Genomic DNA, 9,755 nt, shown 5'->3' on the forward strand with positions numbered 1-9,755 from the left:
TATTATACATAATAAAATGGGAAGTACAATGCCTACAAAGAGAAATATGGCGTGATCGTGACCTCAGTTTTTGGTAACAATAACCCTGTATATGAGACAGCAAAAGAGACACTGATGTATAGAACAGTCTTTAGGACTCTGTGGGAGAGGGAGAGGGTGGGATGACTTGGGAGAATGGCATTGAAACATGTATAATATCATATATGAAACAAGTCGCCAGTCCAGGTTTGATGCACGATACTGGATGCTTGGGGCTGGTGCACTGGGACGACCCAGAGGGATGGTATGGGGAGGGAGGAGGGAGGAGGGTTCAGGGTGGGGAACACGTGTATACCTGTGGTGGATTCATGTTGATATATGGCAAAACCAATACAATATTGTAAAGTTAAAAAATAAAATTAAAAAAAATATAGGCACTTCAGGTTGAGCTGTGTGAGATTCACAGGTCACCAGCCTTAGGCACTTTGTAGAGGTTTAGTTTGAGTAAGGAGACCCTTTAGAAAGGATTTTGATAAGTAAACATAAGATAAAAGGCAACAAGTTTATTATAGATGACCAAGTGCCCAACTGAAGTTGCTCAGTCATGTCCAACTCTTTGCGACTCCATGGACTGTAGCCTACCATACTCCTCCATCCACAGGATTTTCCAGGCAAGAGTACTGGAATGGATTGTCATTTCCTTCTCCAGAGGACCTTCCTGACCCAGGGATCGAACCCGGGTCTCCTGCATTGTAGGCAGAGCTTTTACCGTCTGAGCCACAAGGGAAGTCCATTTTAGATGAAGTAGTGGAAATATTGGGAAAAGGTTAGACATAAGGGTCATTTTAAATGGTAGACAATATTACATGCATTTGGTTTCTTATCCAAGAAAAATGATATAGTGTCTAGTCTGAGATTTCAAACTCAGTGACATAATTCATTATGAGCATTTTAAAAGGAAATTTAATCACTTTCTAAATCATTACTGAATTTGAATTTCCCTCTTCACAGGCTAAATTATACTTGAGATGTGAAGATCAAAACAAAAAAAGAAAAAGAAAATGGAAATGGAAACATTTAGGCAACATGTCTTTTTATATATAGTTTATTCTCTTAGAAATTTTTTTCCTAGAAAATTTATTAAATACTTAACCTAAGATTTTTATAAGAACTTCCCTTGGTAAAGAATTTTCCTGCAACTCTGGAGACCTGGATTCAATCCCTGGTTCATGAAGATCCCCTGGAGGAGGGCATACCAACCCACTCCAGTATTTTACATGGAGAATTCCATGGACAGAGGAGCCTGGAGGGCTCACAAGGAGTTGGACATGACAGAGCAACGAAACGCTACACACACCAAGACTTTTATGTGTATTATCCACTTGCTCATATGTTCTCAGAATGTATTTGGAAAATAGCACTGCATTAATGCCATCCAAAATCATTTTTAGGAGCTTATGTACCAATGCAAAGAACCCTGAGAAAATGTTATAAGCCAATTCTAAGAGCAAGGTACAAACCTGTACCTTGAGAGAGGGGGCAGATAATAGATAAAACAACATAGATTTAATTTAAAGGTAAAACACACTAACTGAATATAGAATATTACATATTTTAATGATATTTCCATAACTACATATTTTATTATTTTGAACTTATTCTATTCCAAATATCAGTTGTAAAATATCTTCCCTAAATTTATCTCTAGCATGAGTATGTGAGAATTAAATGTGAGCTGTTGTCAGTGATAAACTTCAGTTCAGTTCACTTCAGTTGCTCAGTCGTGTCTGACTCTTTGCGACCCCATGAACCACAGCACACCAGGCCTCCCTGTCCATCACCAACTCCCTGAGTTTACAAAAACTCATGTCCATTGAGTCGGTGATGCCATCCAACCATCTCATCCTCTGTCATCCGCTTCTCCTCCTGCCCTCACTCTTTCCCAGCATCAGGGTCTTTTCAAATGAGTTACCTCTTCACATGAGGTGGCCAAAGTATTGGAGTTTCAGCCTCAACATCAGTCCTTCCAATGAACACCCAGGACTGATCTCCTTTAGGATGGACTGGTTGGATCTCCTTGCAGTCCAGGGGACTCTCAAGAGTCTTCTCCAACACCACAATTCAAAAGCATCAATTCTTTGGCACTCAGCTTTCTTTATAGTTCAACTCTCACATCCATACATGACTATTGGTAAAACCATAGCCTTGACTAGGCAGACCTTTGTTAGCAAAGTAATGTCTCTGGTTTTTATTATGTTGTCTAGGTTGGTCATAACTTTCCTTCCAAGGAGTAAGCATCTTTTAATTTCATGGCTGCAATCGCCATCTGCAGTGATTTTGGAGCCCAAAAAATAAAGTCAGCCACTGTTTCCACTGTTTCTCATCTATTTCCCATGAAGTGATGGGGCCAGATGCTATGATCTTAGTTTTCTGAATGTTGAGCTTTAAGCCAACTTTTCCCCTCTTCTCTTTCTTTCATCAAAAAGCTCTAGTTCTTCTTCACTTTCTGCCATAAGGGTGGTGTCATCTGCATATCTGAGGTTATTGATATTTCTCCCAGCACTCTTGATTCCAGCTTGTGCTTCTTCCAGCTCAACATTTCTCATGATGTACTCTGCATATAAGTTAAACAAGCAGGGTGACAATATACAGCCTTGATGTACTCCTTTTCCTATTTGGAACCAGTCTGTTGTTCCATGTCCAGTTCTAACTGTTGTTTCCTGACCTGCATACAGGTTTCTCAAGAGGCAGGTCAAGTGGTCTCTTTCAGAGTCTGTCAAATCCAACTCTTTCAGAATTTTCCACAGTTTATTGTGATCCACACGGTCAAAGGCTTTGGCATAGTTTAAAGCAGAAATAGATGTTTTTCTGGAACTCTCTTGCTTTCTCAATGATCCAGCAGATGTTTGCAATTTGATCTCTGGTTCCTCTGCCTTTTCTAAAACCAGCTTGAACATCTGAAATTTCACGGTTCACTTACTGTTGAAGCCTGGCTTGGATCATTTTGAGCACTACTTTACTAGTGTGTGAGATGAGTGCAATTATTTTACTAGCATGTGAGACAAGTGAAATTGTGCAGTAGTTTGAGCATTCTTTGGCATTGCCTTTCTTTGGGATTGGAATGAAAACTGACTTTTTCCAGTCCTATGGCCACTGCTGAGTTTTCCAAATTTGCTGACATATTGAGTGCAACACTTTCACAGCATCATCTTTTAGGATTTGAAATAGCTCAACTGGAATTCCATCACCTCCACTAGCTTTGACAAACTTATTTATACACAATTATAATTCATATGAAAAATAAGCACTGAATTAGTTGATTTTTCCATGTAACAAAGAGACTAGCTATATATGGTTTAGTATAAGCTGCACGTCATTCCAAGGACATCATTTATAAAATTATTGAATTAGATATGTTATAAGCTTGACTAGATACATTCTTATATGTAAGAAATACACAGACTGAAAAATAACATTATTGAAAGTAAAAATATATTAAAAGTAATTCCAGCATTCTCTATTCAGACATGTTCTTCTGGTAGACTTCTCTACTATCTCAAAATGCATGTAATTGACTTCTAAAAATAATTACCTATCATAAGAATCTGTATTATTATTGTTCAGTCACTAAGTTGTTTCTGACTCTTTGCAACCCCATGGACTGCAGCATGCAGGCTTCCCTGTCCTTCACTATCTTCCTGAGTTTGCTCAAACTAATGTCTATTGAGTTGGTGATGCCATCCAACCACCTCATCCTCTGTTGCCCCATAATTTGACTATATGGACCTTTGCAGTAAGTGATGTCTCTGATTTTTAATATACTGTCTAGGGTTGCCATAGCTTTTCTTTCAAGGACCAAACTTTTTATTTTTTTAAATTTCATAGCTGCAGACACGATCCACAGTGATTTTGGAGCCCAAGAAAATAGTATCTGCCATTGTTTCCATTTTTCCCCATCTATTTGCCATGAAATAATGGGACCAGATGCCATCATCTTAGTTTTTTCAATGCTGAATTTTAATCTAGATTTTTTACTCTCCTCTTTCACCCTCATTAAGAGGCTCTTTAGTTCCTCTTCACTTTCTGCCATTAAAGTGGTATCATCTGCATATCTAAGGTTGTTGATATTTCTCCCAGCAATCTTCATTCCAGCTTGTGAGTCATCCAAGCTGGCATTTTGCATGATGTACTCTATATATAAATTACACAAACAGGGTGAGAATATACAGCCTTGAGGTACTCCTTTCCCAATTTTGAACCAGTCTGTTGTTCCATGTCTGGTTCTTACTGTTGCTTCTTGACCTGCATGTAGGTTTCTCAGGAGGCAGGTAAGGTGATATGGTATTCCCATCTTTTTAAGAATTTTCCACATTTGTTGTGGTCCACACAGTCAAAGGCTTTAGCATAGTCAATGAAGCAGAAGTGGATGTTTCTCTGGAATTCCCTTGCATTTTCTTTGATCCAGCAGATGTTGGCAATTTGATCTCTGGTTCCTCTGCCTTTTCTATATCCACCTTGTACATATGAAAGTTACTGGTTCATGTACTGTATAAATACACCTAAATTGAGGTTAAAAAAAAAAAATCAAGAACTCTTAGGTTAAAATTGCTACTCTTGACGAATATTCTCTCCTTAACCATACTCTAAAGAAGCCCCTCTGACTTCTCAACTAAGCCTGTGTTTGTCTGTATTATGCAGTTTTGACAAGAATTCTCCTAAGTCTGTGTAGCCAGGATCCTCCACCCTCAACATCTGATCACCTTCTGTACCTCATCAACTTCCTCACCCTCCAGCATCTCCCAGCGGGTATCCAAGCACCCTGACCTGCCTTCAGCATGCACCCTGTTGAGTCATTTTAGCCAGAATCTCTCCTCCTTTGCAGTTTCCATCCACCAACAGCTTCCTCCCCACACCTACTCCTTCAGTATAAATTTATACTTTCCTTATAGTTTTCAAATTTAAGCCCAATCTCTCCCTCCTAGGACAAAACACCAAATGCAGCAGTCTCAGTATTAGTCACAATAGTCCTTTTAAATAACATCTGCATTACCATTCTTTAACAAGTGGCATGAATAAAATCTCCTTTAACATTACATTACTCAAATATATAGACATTGGAAATCTTTAAATGTTCAGATTCATTGTATTTAAGGTCTAGAAGATACCATTTTTTAATAAGAGCTTGAATATGTGATTCAGTACATCAGAAGAAGAATCAATGAAGAACCATGTCATGTTATCTTATGATAGAACTATCCCAATGCTGAAACAAACTCATTAATTTTGCACAACACATTTATATCTATTACTTTAGAGCTATAGAATCCCAAAAGAAAAACTCACTGCATGGTATTCCATTTGCAAAGTAGAATATATTTTATAGAAGACAAGGAACAATGAAACTCTTGTTTCATGTTGACTAAATTAAATCAACATGAAAACCATCACTATTTAACATATTTTAAACTGTCTCTCATGAAAAAAACTGGCCTGTTATGAATATCTCGAGGTTGTCAACTTCTTAAAAGCAAAACAGGTCAAATGTGTTATGAGAGTCATTACTGCTTTTGACAAATATTTAATTCTTTTCTAAATACGTGATGACAGTTTGCTTCTGGCTCCCCTGAGGTTTAGAATGGGATTAGAGGTTTAGAATGGGAAAGACTAGAGATCTCCTCAAGAAAATTAGAGATACCAAGGGAACACTTCATGCAAAGTTGAGCAAAATAAAGGACAGAAATGGTATAGATCTAACAGGAGCAAAAGATATTAAGAGGAGGTAGCAAGAATAAACAGAAGAACTATACAAAAAAGATCCTCATGACCCAGATAACCATAATGGTATGAACACTCACCTAGAGCCAGACATTCTGGAATAAGAAGTCAAGTGGTCCTTAGGAAGCATTGGTATGAACAAAGCTGGTGGAGGTGATGGAATTCCAGCTGAGCTATTTCAAATCCTAAAAGATGATGCTGTGAAAGTGCTGCACTCAATATGCTGCTAAATTTGCAAAATTCAGCAACAGCCACAGGACTGGAAATGGTCAGTTTTCATTCCAATCCCAAAGAAAGGAAATGCTAAAGAATGTTCAAACTACTGCACAATTAGACTCATCTCACACGCTAACAAAGTAATACTCAAAATTCTCCAAGCAGGGCTTCAACAGTATGTGAACCAGGAACTTCCAGATGTTCAAGCTGGATTTAGAAAAGGCAGAGGAACCAGAGATCAAATTGCCAACATCTGTTGGATCATTGCAAAAGCAAGAGAGTTCCAGAAAAATATCTACTTCTGTTTTATTGACTATGCCAAAGCCTTTGACTGTGTGGATCACAACAAATCATGAAAAAATTCTTAGAGAGATGGGAATACCAGACCACCTGACCTGCCTCTTGAGAAATCTGATTGCAGGTCAAGAAGCAACAGTTAGAACTGGACATGGAACAACCAACTGGTTCCAAATTAGGACAGAAGTCTAGGCTGTATATTGTCACCTGTTTATTTAACTTATATGCAGAGTGCATCATGAGAAACACTGGGCTGGAAGAAGCACAAGCTGGAATCAAGATTGCCGGGAGAAATATCAATAACCTCAGATAGGCAGATGACACCACCCTTATGGCAGAAAGTGAAGAACAGGGAGACCTGGCATGCTGTGGTTCATGGGGTCGCAAAGATTTGGACACAAATGAGTGACTGGACTGAACTGAACTGAAAGTGCCTCTTGATGAAAGTGAAAGAAGAGAGTGAAAAAGTTGGCTTAAGGCTCGACATTCAGAAAACGAAGATTATGGCATCTGGTCCCATCACTGCATAGCAAATAGATGGGGAAACAGTGGAAATGGTGACAGACTTTACTTTTGGGGGCTCTAAAATCACTGCAGATGGTGACTGAAGCCATGAAATTAAAAGATGCTTGCTCCTTGGAAGAAATGTTATGACCAACCTAGACAGCATATTAAAAAAAAAGTAGAGACGTTACTTTGTCAACAAAGGTCCGTCTAGTCAAAGCCATGGTTTTTCCAGCCATGTATGCATGTAAGAGTTGGACTATAAAGAATGCTGACCCCCAAAGAACTGATGCTTTTGAACTGTGATGCTGGAGAAGACTCTTGAGAGTCCCTTGGACAACAAGGAGATCCAACCAGTCCATCCTAAAGCAATCAGTCCTGAATATTCATTGGAAGGACTGATGCTGAAACAGAAACCAATACTTTGGCCACCTGATGTGAAGAACTGACTCATTTGAAAAGGCCCTGATGCTGGGAAAGATTGAAGGAGGGAGGAGAAGGGGAAAACAGAGGATGAGATGGTTGGATGGCATCACCAACTCGATGGACACGAATTTAGGTGAGCCCCAGGAGTTGGTGAAGGACAGGGAAGCCTGGCGTGCTGCAGTCTATGGGGTCACAAAGAGTTGGACTGAGCGACTGAACTGAATAGAACCCCTGAGGTTACAGAGGAATGTATGATTCAATCTGGTTAGATGGTTGGGGCCGTACGTGAAATTTGCCACTTTCAGGCAGGGGCGCCTAATTGCTGGTCTGAGATCTTCTTAAACTCACTATTCTCTCTGTAATAGCTGCCAACAGCAATTGAAATTTTGGATGTTTTTTCAGCCCACTATGTCCCTAAATGAGCAGAACTTCTCTGCTTTCCAGAGATGGACATGTAGTTCTCCTACAAGAATGACTTCCAATACTTAGATTTTGTATTTATAACCACAGCATAATATAGCCTGTCTGCACTAGTAGTCGTATCACCTCTGCCTCTATGGAAATTACCATTCTTAAGAAAAATAGATAATAAAATGCATAACGTGGTGATGCAATACTTTGTTTTAGCCTTTACAAAAACAGAAAAGTTGCTGATTTTGTCATGTATAGAATTGTACAGGATAAAGGGTAACCATTTAGGATAATTTTTGGAGTACAATTTCTAGGATTCTTAGATATAAATTCAATTTTGATTATTCCATCTAATTTGTCTAGCAGCATTTAGTTGAGAATTCCTTATTTAATGATACAAATAAAAATTCATCTGTTTTTGACAGATTAAGTATACTTATTAGTCTAGCTTGATTTCTGGCTTCTTTGCAGTGTTTTCACCCCCTTCAAATGAGAGAGTTCTAATTACTTTCTTGTGAGTTCAGAATTTGAAATATTTGAGATATCTGAGAAATTTTCTTTCTTTTTTTTTTTTTTTTTTCACCCGGTATTCCCAGGCGGTCTCCCATCCAAGTACTAACCAGGCCCGACCCTGCTTAGCTTCCGAGATCAGACGAGATCGGGCGCGTTCAGGGTGGTATGGCCGTAGACCGAGAAATTTTCTTATACTAAATTTTTTGTTCAGATTTTCTAGTTTTCCATACTATTGAAATGTTAATGTAGTATATTCAAAGCTGTGTTTATCTCTGTATCTGGTATATCTATATTTGCACTTATGCAAATATTTTGTTTAGGACTGAGATCTATGATTATATCATGTACATATCAAACAAATGAAGAAAAATTTCAAAAGGCAACCTCAAAATCACTTTGTTCTTGACTGAGTTTAGAGATTCACGGTAATAATCAACCTATATGCAGTATCCACTGTGTGGAGACTCTGGGAGAGATATCTTCCCTGGAGTCTAAATTTTTCCACTGTAAAACATGTGCGGTTGTTTTCATGTAAACCTCAGCTTTAGAAAGGGAGGAACGGAGACTCAAATTCATATATTGGTCAGAAAAGATTACAGACCAAATGAGCACTTGAGTCTGAGTTATCCATTGATTTTTGTCACTAGATCATTACTCATTTTTAAGGGGGGAAAAAAAGGAAAGAGTATAGCTGTCACCTGTAAACCTACCACCCAAATGAGCAAATGTGGGGATTTTTGCATTTGGTTTCCTGCTCTTGCCCCAGAGTTGCCTCCAGCTACCTGTGCCCATCACAGGAGCCAGGTCTCAGTAGGCTGTGGCACAGGTCCTGATTACTGCTGGGTCTTTCTGTTCTGCTTCTGACCCACAGTGATTGAAAAAAAAAAAAAAGCTTGGATGGATTTTAAGCTTTTCAAAAAAACATTTAAACCATCACTGTGGTATTTGGGTTTTGGATGAGTAACATAATAGAGGTCCAACTTAACTGGCATTTTAGTGTTTGGAAAATGTATCTGTTGTACACAATGTGAAACGGAGAACAAGAATCCATCTTCTTACCATCCATGCAAGAAAGTTGTTACTTACTAAGTTATCATTAATATTACATATTATCAAACTTTAAAAATATGGCCAATTTTATTTCATCAAAATGACAGATTTCTCTCTGTACTATTGTTTTGACCATGGTAAGATTAATCAACTTTCATGGGCTTAATGTCCAGTTGTATTCCTACTTTTTTCCATCATTTGAGGATGATGGCTTTTCTTTATTGGTGTTTGGGAATTCATTTTAAATTATGGCTATAAATCTGTATGTTGCATAAATTACAGATATGCCAATATGTAACCTAAGCATTAATTCCAGATATGCTGTTGCACTGACAGAAGTCTATGTGTTTGCATCTGTCTCCTTTTTCTTTTCTAACCTCTGGGGTTCCTCATTATGTAAAGCTCATAAGCATAGTGCCTGGAACTACAAAAGCAATGCAAAATCATTTGCAGCTATTATTCTCTGTTTTGCTTTCAATGAAATTATCCTGAATTAGAGTTGAGAACTTCATTCTGGTAGCAACTCTTTCTAAAGGCAGGTTCTCTGTAAACACAGGGAAGAAGAACTTCTACACACATGTATG

The 9,755-nt window shown here is 38.3% G+C and overlaps 1 pseudogene; it reads right to left on the reverse strand.

Moving 5' to 3' along the window:
• Positions 1-8,179: 8,179 nt before the first annotated feature.
• LOC147343536 (5S ribosomal RNA) lies at positions 8,180-8,290 on the reverse strand (annotated as a pseudogene).
• Between the last annotated feature and the right edge of the window lie 1,465 nt (positions 8,291-9,755).

Source organism: Bos grunniens, chromosome 27, assembly GCF_055505025.1.
Source record: "Bos grunniens cultivar Pamir isolate PY7600 chromosome 27, Bosgru_T2T1.0, whole genome shotgun sequence".
NCBI lineage: Eukaryota > Metazoa > Chordata > Mammalia > Artiodactyla > Bovidae > Bos > Bos grunniens.